Below are 10,746 nucleotides of genomic sequence, written 5' to 3'. Positions count from 1 at the left end.
TAACCAATGGCTCCTCACTGTACAGTGGCACTTGAGGAGCCGAGTCAAAGGCTTCTTCCGGAAAAATAATATTAGTTTAAAAAAATATCTGTGCGGGCAGACTAGGACTACTGATGTCCTGTTCAGTTTGAAAGGGAGAGCCAAAGATGAAAAGGAGGACCGGAGGTAAGCTTGCTACTGCTATAATTGTTTTGAATAAAAACAAAATGTTTCATTGCCCATAATGAAGCTATTTATCAGAGTTATTGACCTCACAATAAGGCATATTCGAGTAATTTGCATAACTTACATTACTATGAAGCGGCAGCCGTGGAGATGGACAGTGCATGGGTGCTGAAAGTAGGCTTGTCACGGTTTACTAAGCCAGAACCCAGAAGCAGACCAGGACAAGGTGAGTTGAACGAAGGTGAGTATTTATTTAACAGATTCAAAAAACGATGTAGAATAATCCAGGGGACAGAGCGGACGGCGGAGACGAGTTGGTGGAGGTGCAGTGGTAGATCCAAGAATGGCTCGGCAGCCGCCGACAACCAGGCAGGGGTTGGGTGAAGGTTCCGGGAGATTGACTGCAGATAGAAACAAAACGGAGGTAAGTACACGGCAAGCCAACAAGGTGCAAAACAACAAAATTAACGCTAGAAACTCCAAGGCTGATACACTGACAAACATACTGTTCATGGCTAACGATCCGGCAGGGAATGGATGTCAGGTCAGGGCTTAAGAAGGGTGATGATCAGGACCAGGTGTGCAGACCGCTGATGAGATGCAGGTGCGGTTAATCGGGAGATCTCCCGCCTAGCAACGTCGCCCGGCAACCAGGCCGGGAGCGTTCACGAACCCTCAGGAAACTGGAGATTCCGAGCAGAAAAAAGGCAACACAGGCAGGAACCGACTCAGGATGCAGGGTTCATGACAGTACCCCCCCTCCGACGAACGCCACCGGGCGGACTACCCGGAGCGCCAGGATGGAGGCGGTAGAAGTCACGAAGGAGGTCAGCATCAAGGATCTGGCGCCGAGGAATCCAACTCCTCTCTTCAGGACCATACCCCTCCCAGTCCACGAGATACTGGAAACCCCGGCCCCGCCGTCTGGAATCCATAATGCGGCGCACCGTGTAGGCAGGACCACCTCCGATCATCCGAGGGGGAGGAGGAGGAGGCGGAGGGGGTAACAGAGGACTGAGGAGAACAGGCTTGAGGCAGGAGACATGAAAGGTGGGATGGACTCTGAGCGTTCTAGGTAACTTGAGTCGAACCGCAACAGGATTGATCACCTTCTCCACCACAAACGGACCAATGAACTTCGGTGACAGTTTCTTAGACTCAGTCCGCAGAGGAAGATCCCGTGTGGCCAACCAGACCCTATCTCCGATGGTATAGTTGGGGCGGGAATCCGGCGACGATTCGCCTGGAGCTGATACCGGTCAGAAACTCTAAGGAGGGCCTTTCTGGCCCGATGCCAGGTCCGGTGGCAACGACGAATGTGGGCCTGAACAGAGGGCACTGAGAGATCCTTCTCCTGAGAAGGAAACAAGGGAGGTTGGTAGCCATACAGGCACTGGAAGGGAGACATCCCAGTGGCAGATGTAGGGAGAGTATTGTGAGCATACTCAACCCAAGGCAACTGAGAGACCCAGGAGGTGGGGTTGGAGGAGACAAGGCAGCGTAGCGTGGATTCCATCTTCTGGTTGGCTCTCTCCGCCTGACCATTAGATTGGGGGTGAAAACCAGATGTGAGACTGACTGTAGCTCCAATGGCCAAACAGAAAGACTTCCAGACAGCAGAGGTAAACTGAGGGCCACGGTCGGAAACTATGTCACTGGGCAACCCGTGGACCCTGAAAACCTCCCTAACCAGGATCTCGGACATCTCAGAGGCCGAGGGAAGCTTGGAAATGGGCACAAAGTGGGCGAACTTGCTGAATCTGTCCACGATAGTCAGAATGACCGTGTTCCCCTCAGAAGAGGGCAACCCAGTGACAAAGTCCAGGGCCAGATGCGACCATGGTCGCCGGGGAATAGGGAGGGGGTGAAGTAGTCCAGAGCTGGGCCGGTTGGCACTCTTATTCTGCGCACACACTGGACAGGCAGCAACAAACCTCCGAGTATCTTCTCCCATGGCCGGCCACCAAAATCGTCTGCGAAGTAACGCCATCGTCCGGGCCACGCCAGGGTGACAAGCCATCTTGCTGGCGTGGGACCATTGGAGGACAGCAGAACGAACCGACTCAGGCACAAACAAACGACCGGGTGGACCGTTACCGGGACCGGGCTGCGTCCGAAGGGCCGCCATAACCTCCTCCTCAATCCTCCACATAACTGCTCCCACGACACAGTTCCGGGGAAGAATCGTCTCGGTCTTGGCCCCACTCTCCTCCGTCTTGGAGAAAATCCGGGACAAAGCGTCCGCCTTGCCGTTCTTAGACCCAGGTCGGAACGTCAGGGAAAAATTAAAGCGTCCGAAAAACAAAGCCCACCTGGCCTGACGGGAGTTGAGACGTCTAGCCGATTGCACGTAAGCAAGATTCTTGTGGTCGGTCCAGACAATAAACGGTTGCTCCGCCCCCTCCAACCAGTGGCGCCACTCCTCCAAGGCAAGCTTCACCGCGAGAAGCTCCCGGTTACCCACATCGTAGTTCCTCTCCGCAGACGAAAGACGACGAGAGTAGTAGGCGCAGGGATGGAGTTTCCCGTCAGTGGAGCATCGCTGGGACAGGATGGCGCCAACCCCCACATCAGACGCATCCACTTCCACGACGAACTGACGGGCCGTGTCAGGTTGAGAGAGAATCGGTGCGTTGGTGAATCGCCTCTTCAAATCCAGGAACGCTCGGTCCGCCTCAGGGTTCCAACTGAAGGTCCTGGTACTGGAAGTCAGGGCAGTTAAAGGAGCGGCCACACGGCTGTAATCCCGGATGAATCTGCGATAGAAATTCGCAAACCCCAGAAACCTCTGGAGCTGCAATCTCGTACCGGGCTGGGCCCATTCCAGAACCGCCCTAACCTTCTCCTGGTCCATCATAATCTCTCCCCTGGAGATGATGTACCCGAGGAAGGATGTAGTGTGGGCGTGAAATTCGCACTTCTCGGCCTTCACGAACAGGCGATTCTCCAACAATCGCTGCAGAACCTGCCTGACATGTTGGACGTGGCTGGAAGGTTCCTTCGAGAAGATAAGAATGTCATCCAGGTAAACAAACACAAAGAGACCGATCATATCTCTCAAGACGTCATTCACCATACTCTGGAACACTGCTGGAGCATTGGTCAGTCCAAACGGCATCACCTGATACTCGAAGTGACCCATCGGTGTATTGAAACCCGTCAACCACTCGTCCCCCTCTTTGATCCGGACCAGGTGATACGCATTGCGTAGGTCTAGCTTGGTGAACACAGTAGCACCCTGTAAGGAGTCGAAGGCAGAGCTCATCAAGGGCAGGGGATACTTGTTCTTGACCGTGATATCATTCAACCCCCGATAATCAATACACGGTCGAAGAGAGCCATCCTTCTTACCCACAAAGAAGAATCCTGCCCCCAGGGGTGATGATGAGGGACGAATGAGACCAGCCGCTAGGGACTCCTTGATGTAGGTCTCCAAAGCCTCACGTTCAGGTCGGGAGATGCTGTATAACCGTCCCTTGGGATAGACAGCTCCAGGGAACAGGTTTATGGCACAGTCATATGGTCGGTGGGGAGGGAGTGACAGAGCCCTCTGCTTACTGAACACTTCCCCCAAATCGTGATATGTCTCGGGAACCAGGGACAGATCTGGGGGTCTAGCCTCAATCACCTGACTGGGAACAGAATGGGAACAGGCAGTCTTGAGGCAGTTAGCATGACACTCAAGGCTCCAACTAGTTACCTTGCCAGTCACCCAATCGAACGTGGGATTGTGTTCTTTCAGCCAGGGGTATCCAAGGACCAGAGGAACATGGGAAGAAGGCAGAATGAAGAATGAGATCACCTCAGAATGATTCCCTGACAACAGCATCTTAACCGGTTCAGTCCTCATTGTGATACGTGCCAGACTACTGCCGTTCAGAGTGGTAGCTTCAATGGCTTCCGGTAATCGCTCCTTGGAAAGCCCCAGCTGTTCCACCACTTCGGCATCAATAAAGCTTCCATCGGCACCTGAATCAACGAAAGCGTTAATCGCTAGACTCTGATTCCTGTTCATGAGGGTAGCCGGGAAACGGGGTCTGACAGAGGTATTGAGAGGTTGAAACTGGCTCGCTAAAAGTCCTCCCAACTTTAGCGAGCCGAGCAGTTTGAAGACCGCCGGGAACAAGTGGACGGGCCCCATTGCTTCTCCCTCCTTCTCTCTCGAACTCGGTTATCCACCCGAATAGACAAGGCTACCAAGCTGTCCAGGTCACTAGGCTCCGGATAGGAGATCAACTCATCCTTGAGCTGCTCCGACAGCCCCTGGTAAAAGGCCGCTTGCAGAGACTCCTCATTCCACCCACTCTCCACAGCCAAAGTCCTGAACTCGATCACGAAGTCGGCAACGCTGCGAGTTCCTTGGCGAAGCGAAAACAGGCCCCTAGCTGCGTCCATACCTCGGACGGGATGGTCAAATAGCCTCCTCATCTCGGCCGTGAACTCCTGGTATGAGGCCATGCAGGTGTCCTGTTGTTCCCAAACGGCTGAAGCCCACTCCAGAGCTCGACCACGCAGCAACTCAATGACAAAGGCTATCCTTGCCTTGTCTGTGGCATAAGAGTGGGGCTGTAGATCGAACACTAATCCACACTGCATAAGGAAAGAACGGCATCTTCCCAACTCCCCCTCATATTTATCAGGCGTCGGAACCTTGGGCTCACGGAAGGGCACAGCTCCAGAAGCGGCAGGCGAGATGGGTGAAACCGGTTGTGGATTCTCCACCGGAAAACTGAGCTGAGCCTGGATCTTCGTCAGACGGGTAGAAAAGTTCCGAACGGACAAAGCTATCTCCTGTAGCGCCGTGCTATGTTGTCCCAACATCTTCTCCTGATGGGTAATGGCATGGCGAACAGAGTCCAGGTCCGCTGGGTTCATTTCTGGCCGGATCGTTCTGTCACAGTTTACTAAGCCAGAACCCAGAAGCAGACCAGGACAAGGTGAGTTGAACGAAGGTGAGTATTTATTTAACAGATTCAAAAAACGATGTAGAATAATCCAGGGGACAGAGCGGACGGCGGAGACGAGTTGGTGGAGGTGCAGTGGTAGATCCAAGAATGGCTCTGCAGCCGCCGACAACCAGGCAGGAGTTGTGTGAAGGTTCCGGGAGATTGACTGCAGATAGAAACAAAACGGAGGTAAGTACACGGCAAGCCAACAAGGTGCAAAACAACAAAATTAACGCTAGAAACTCCAAGGCTGATACACTGACAAACATACTGTTCATGGCTAACGATCCGGCAGGGAATGGATGTCAGGTCACGGCTTAAGAAGGGTGATGATCAGGACCAGGTGTGCAGACCGCTGATGAGATGCAGGTGCGGTTAATCGGGAGATCTCACGCCTAGCAACGTCGCCCGGCAACCAGGCCGGGAGCGTTCACGAACCCTCAGGAAACTGGAGATTCCGAGCAGAAAAAAGGCAACACAGGCAGGAACCGACTCAGGATGCAGGGTTCATGACAAGGCTAATTTGAAAAGGCCTAATTCATTTAAACAGTTAATTTTAATTTGACTTTAGGCTACTGACAACAAGAGGGCTTTGTGTTGAAGCCTATTTCTTCCTATTCAAGAAATAAGAGGTAGGCCTACCTGTTTGACAAAAAAATTATAGTCATTTGTCAGCCAATTCTTTCAGTCACCATGCACTCCTTAAAGATCTCAGTGAAGGGCTTGGTGTGTTAAGTTAAAACCAGGGCTGGAATTGAGGGGGTATGTGAAAGCATGTGAGGGTATTGGGGCTTTAAAAAAAAGAAAATGGCTAAAAGCAGAGGCCTACCCCTTGTTAGCTTAAAATAAAAATATCTACAAAATGATGGACCTGATTATAACAAGGCTTTAGTCCGCAATGCTTTATGCTACAAACAAGCTGTAAAATGCTGGGGAAAGACGTGACTCCGATGCATAAGGGATATCTTTGGTTTGTCTCTATGACATTCAGAGGCTGTGCTACATCCTTCTATAGTCAAGGAGACAAAGAATGTACTTTGCTTGGGAAGTAATGTGTGATTCTGTCACTATCAATTGACATTCAACATTTCAACAGGCTATTAAACAATACACTAACTCAAAATCAGTCAGGAGGTTTTTGAGCCGTTTCCGCTCTACTTCCTGAACTCCTCCCGTCGATGCAATCCAGTTCCGTTCTGCCGGGCTGGGTTTGTTTTGCTAGCTAGCTCCGTTGTGCCGACAAAGCACTGATATCGCAGTGACAAAGAGGATATAAAAATTACAATTACAACATGAAGAAAAGTGGTTCGGGAACGACGTGTGCGGTAGTTGGTTGCAAAAACTCGAGAAAGCACCTGAACGAGTGGTTAGATAGAGAGTGCTATGACCACAAACCAGCTACAAAGAGGCAATGTCCATGCGCTCCATTGTTTAAATTTTTTCGCAAGCCTGATACCGACTCGGAATCAAGGACCTGGCTGAAGGCATTGAATCTAAAGAAACCACCCCTCAACGTTTTTGTTTGTTCCTATCACTTTGTTGACCAAAAACCTACCAAGGATAATCCTTTCCCAGAGTTGTGGTTGGGATACAATCGCCCTCCCCAGCCAAATAGGCGTCAACTCACCCAGCGGACCACTGCCTCCTCCCAGATAAAGAAACGCAGACTTGAATCTGAGGGTAAGTTCAGCAACTTTAGCTATGAAGCTGACAGTACTGTTAATTATGAAGAAGTTGTCATACATTAACATTGCTACCGGTATTTTGCTAAGGCAGTTGATTGTTTTGGAGATGGGACAAACAATGCACACGATAGCTACATCATTAATTGTGTGTGTGTGTGTGTGTGCCTGCCTGCGTGTGCCTTAGTCTACATCATAAATACAATGCAAGATGGCAGGCTGTTGTGATGATGATTGTGTGTGTGCGTGTGAGTGCAATGTTGTAGTACACATTTTTCCATTGTGATGTTTGTAGTGAGAGGACTCTATGCCTGCATTAATTTTGCTCCATCCATGTTTTCTCTTCCCCTTTTTAGATGCTCCAGAAACCTGTCAGCCTGTCTGTGAGGCCGAGCCTGCTACACCAAAATTTCGAGATGCCCAGACCCAATGGGAGGATCCGTCACATATTGATCACATTTACTGTTCAACACAGTCTGTTAAAGTAGACAAGGCCACACAGTGCGAGGCAGAAATGGGTCCTACTGTGACCAGCACCACGGTCATTGATGATGCTAGGTCCCGGCTGTATACAGGAGTGCTTATGGTTCAATTCTTCACCCTGGTGACGGTGTTGTTGCCTTTCAGTAAGCCATCAATTACCCTTCCTGTTGTTGACCAAATACTTATGACGTTGATGAAACTAAAACTAAACCTAATATTAGGAGATATTGCTCACCGCTTCAATGTGTCTACATCCATGGCAAGCATTGTGATTAGTCACTGGATTGACGTGATGGGTGAACAGTTCAAAGTCCTGATCCCCTGGCTTCCAAGAGAGACCATTCGTGCCACCATGCCCTTGTCGTTTCAGAGGAACTACCCTCGAACCACCTGCATCATTGACTGTGCCATCTGTGCTGGCCTAGTTAACCTGAAGAGTCCACTGATCAGTGAGGTTTAGAATCTTGCCCTGTGTCCCTGTCTACCAACACCCAGCCATGTTGTTCATTAAATACAGATAAACACAACAAATACTGCGTGCATTGTATTTTTTAATATTATATATGAATATTTTCATAGTGATGTAATTGTGTGGGCTGCTTTTGTATTTTACTTTTTAATACCTGTTAAGATTAAACACGCAATCTTTCTTGTTGAAGCCATTTGTTTAGTTTCCTCCAAACAATTAAGTAATCCAGTGTTATTTATGTACAGTATGAGCTTACTATGAATTATGAACTGTGTTAAAATAAATTGTAGCACTCTAAGGATTGAAATTACATCAAACTTTATTTTCACTCAAACAGTAGGCACACTGATATATTGCACAGCATAAAGAGATCATGTAAACAATGGACATCTGTTGGCTCCTGTGGGCATGACCTAAATAAGGCAGTTTATTTTGGTTTTAAAATGCTGAGATATTTACTGCAGAACTGTAACCTTCCCTCAACAAAATCATCAAAAATTTTCGGGAGCATGTGGGCAAAATAGAATGTGCGCAGCCTTATGATATGCCCCTGGACAAAGCCTTGGTCGTAGGGTACTTCGATTTCTAGGTGCTCAGTTTTGTTCCAGATCACCCTGTGCAGTGCATCCCAATTTGTACCTGCATGTAGTAGCCTTTTGGACCATTGCAGGCAATATGGTAATCTACCCTATCTCCGTTTGCCACAGTTGTGATTTCGCAGTTCTTTGTTGCCAAAAATTCTGCAAGTGACTTGTTTCCCATCACAGGTGATTTGATCTCCAACAGAATGTCGTTGTTTATCACTCCATCGGGAGATGCTGCAAGCCACGGTTCCTTTTCGCACACCACTAAGCCTTTGGTTTCAATGCTGTTGCCCAGTTTCCAAATAGTCCCTTGCAAGTTCCTCCCCCTCCGCTCCTTGACGGGTTGCGGCATTGCCACGGAAGGATGGGTGTAAGTGTTCTGACAAAAACTTGTCAGGCGCCGTAGTTGAGCGAATGGGCACCTTTCTAGCTGTGCTCGCTGTGATAGAACCGTGTTCCCAAGCTAGCGTCGACATCGCTGTGTTTACACCGGCAGACGTTGTGCCAACAACTTCCGGCGGAAATGAAATGCATTTGTGTAGAGTTATGGCGCCACCCGGGATACAGCGCGTAAACTTGTCTATAGCCTGCCATTTAAGAAATCAATTGTGAAGCATTTGTGACAAGCTGGCATGAGCGCTCAGCATTTCAACAACACATCAACAACAGAACCTAACAACATACCTATACATTTCGTATTTAGGCTGTATAAAATGAAATTAATTACTTAAAATTAAATAATAATGAAACAAAAAATGCCTTATTAGGCTGTACAATAATTCTACAGTGCCTTTTGAATTCACTTTTAGAAACACAAATTTGGCCAGTCTTTGGTTTGAAGATCATGCAGTGAGCTATGCATGCCTAGCTTGTTAATTTAGCCATAGCCGATGCTCTTATATTCCCATGCCCTAATCACAGTCAACAGGAATCTATTTTGTAACAACAATATCATGGATTAAAATATAATAAATTAGAAAATGATAGTTTCCCAAATGAAAAAAAAAGTGCATATAGCCCTACCTGATGATATGCGGCTGCTGTATTAAAAAATGAATGTATTTTTCTCAAAATCATTGATGATCAGATACTTCAGTCGTAACTGGTTCTGTTGAGCTCCATTTTTACAGTTGATAGAAAACTTTAGCACTGTTCCAAACTTAGACTATCCCCTTTCTTAACAATTGCTGCATAGATATCAAAAGGTCTCCGGTGCTGCAGCATGCGCTCATTCCTTGTCATGCTCTGTTGTGGTATTAAAAAAGACTCTGCTTGTCTCCACTCATGTAAAATGACGGATAATTGCATGAAATGTGTTTATAAAGAGTTTGGGGAATGGTTTCTCTTTCCAATTTGTGGCCTATCAGACCTTAGTTACTCAGATGATAGTCTACAGTCTAACTCAGTGTGAAAGAGTATCACTAGCCGGCATGTGATTTACAGCATGGTAAAGGCAAGGTTAGTGCTAACCGGGATCCTTGGGACGTCCCTAGCCTAAACCCTAAGCTTAACCCCTACCCTAACCATAACCATAACCCTTACCTAACCCTAACCCTAACATTAACCCTTAGCTTAACCATTTTACATTTCAACTTCAATGGGGTAGGGACGTCCAGGCCAGCAAGGACCGTAAAGACAAACGCATTGCTCTGACCCAGTTCTGTTCTCTTCAGTGGAGTTCAATCTCTTAAAAATGTCTGTCACAACATGCTCCAGTCATCCAAACCACCAGGACAGATCTATTGAAGGCAATTCTGACAGTTTCATCCCAGGATAGATTTTATGAAGCAATGTTTACAGATAGGCCTACGTCTCTGTTGAAACTCTTTTCAGAAACCCAGACAGGATGCTTATTAAATGGGTCTTATGGGGCAGGAAAGGAGGGGTAGGAAATAACCAGAAAAATTAGGGGGGAAAGCCAGATAAACTGTGACTGACTCAAACCAATCTTTTCCAAAATGATGAGCTTCAAACTTGAATAAGCCCAGTCAATCCAAGACGGAAAGAAGTGAAACTGGCTCTGAGGAGGAAGATGGAAAGATGATTGCCCGATTGTTTGTTTTTGTTTCATCATCTCAGGCAAAACTTCTATAGAAGTTGATTGGCTTGGTGTTTGATTACCGGTAGGCCTATGTGTGATTGACAGGTCAAATCAAATCTAAGTGAAGTTTTTAAATCATTCCACATTGAAGAACAGGCCTACGTATCATTTAAGTCCCAAGGGACATGACTGGGTTGGGGTTCCTCTGAAAAGTCTACAACTCAGAAGGTCACAGTCAGCTGCGATTATTACAGATATGGGTCTTGTCAAGCAACAGTGATTTTTTTATCTGAATAATGGTTTTCTTCACAATTTCCCCACCATGCCATATACTTTTTATAATGACTCATGTCTTGTAACAATGTGTGAATAATGT

This window comes from Coregonus lavaretus (genome assembly GCF_964263955.1).
Source record: "Coregonus lavaretus genome assembly, contig: HAP1_SCAFFOLD_4756, whole genome shotgun sequence".
In the NCBI taxonomy this organism is placed as follows: Eukaryota; Metazoa; Chordata; class Actinopteri; order Salmoniformes; family Salmonidae; genus Coregonus; species Coregonus lavaretus.
This window is presented reverse-complemented; position numbering follows the sequence as displayed.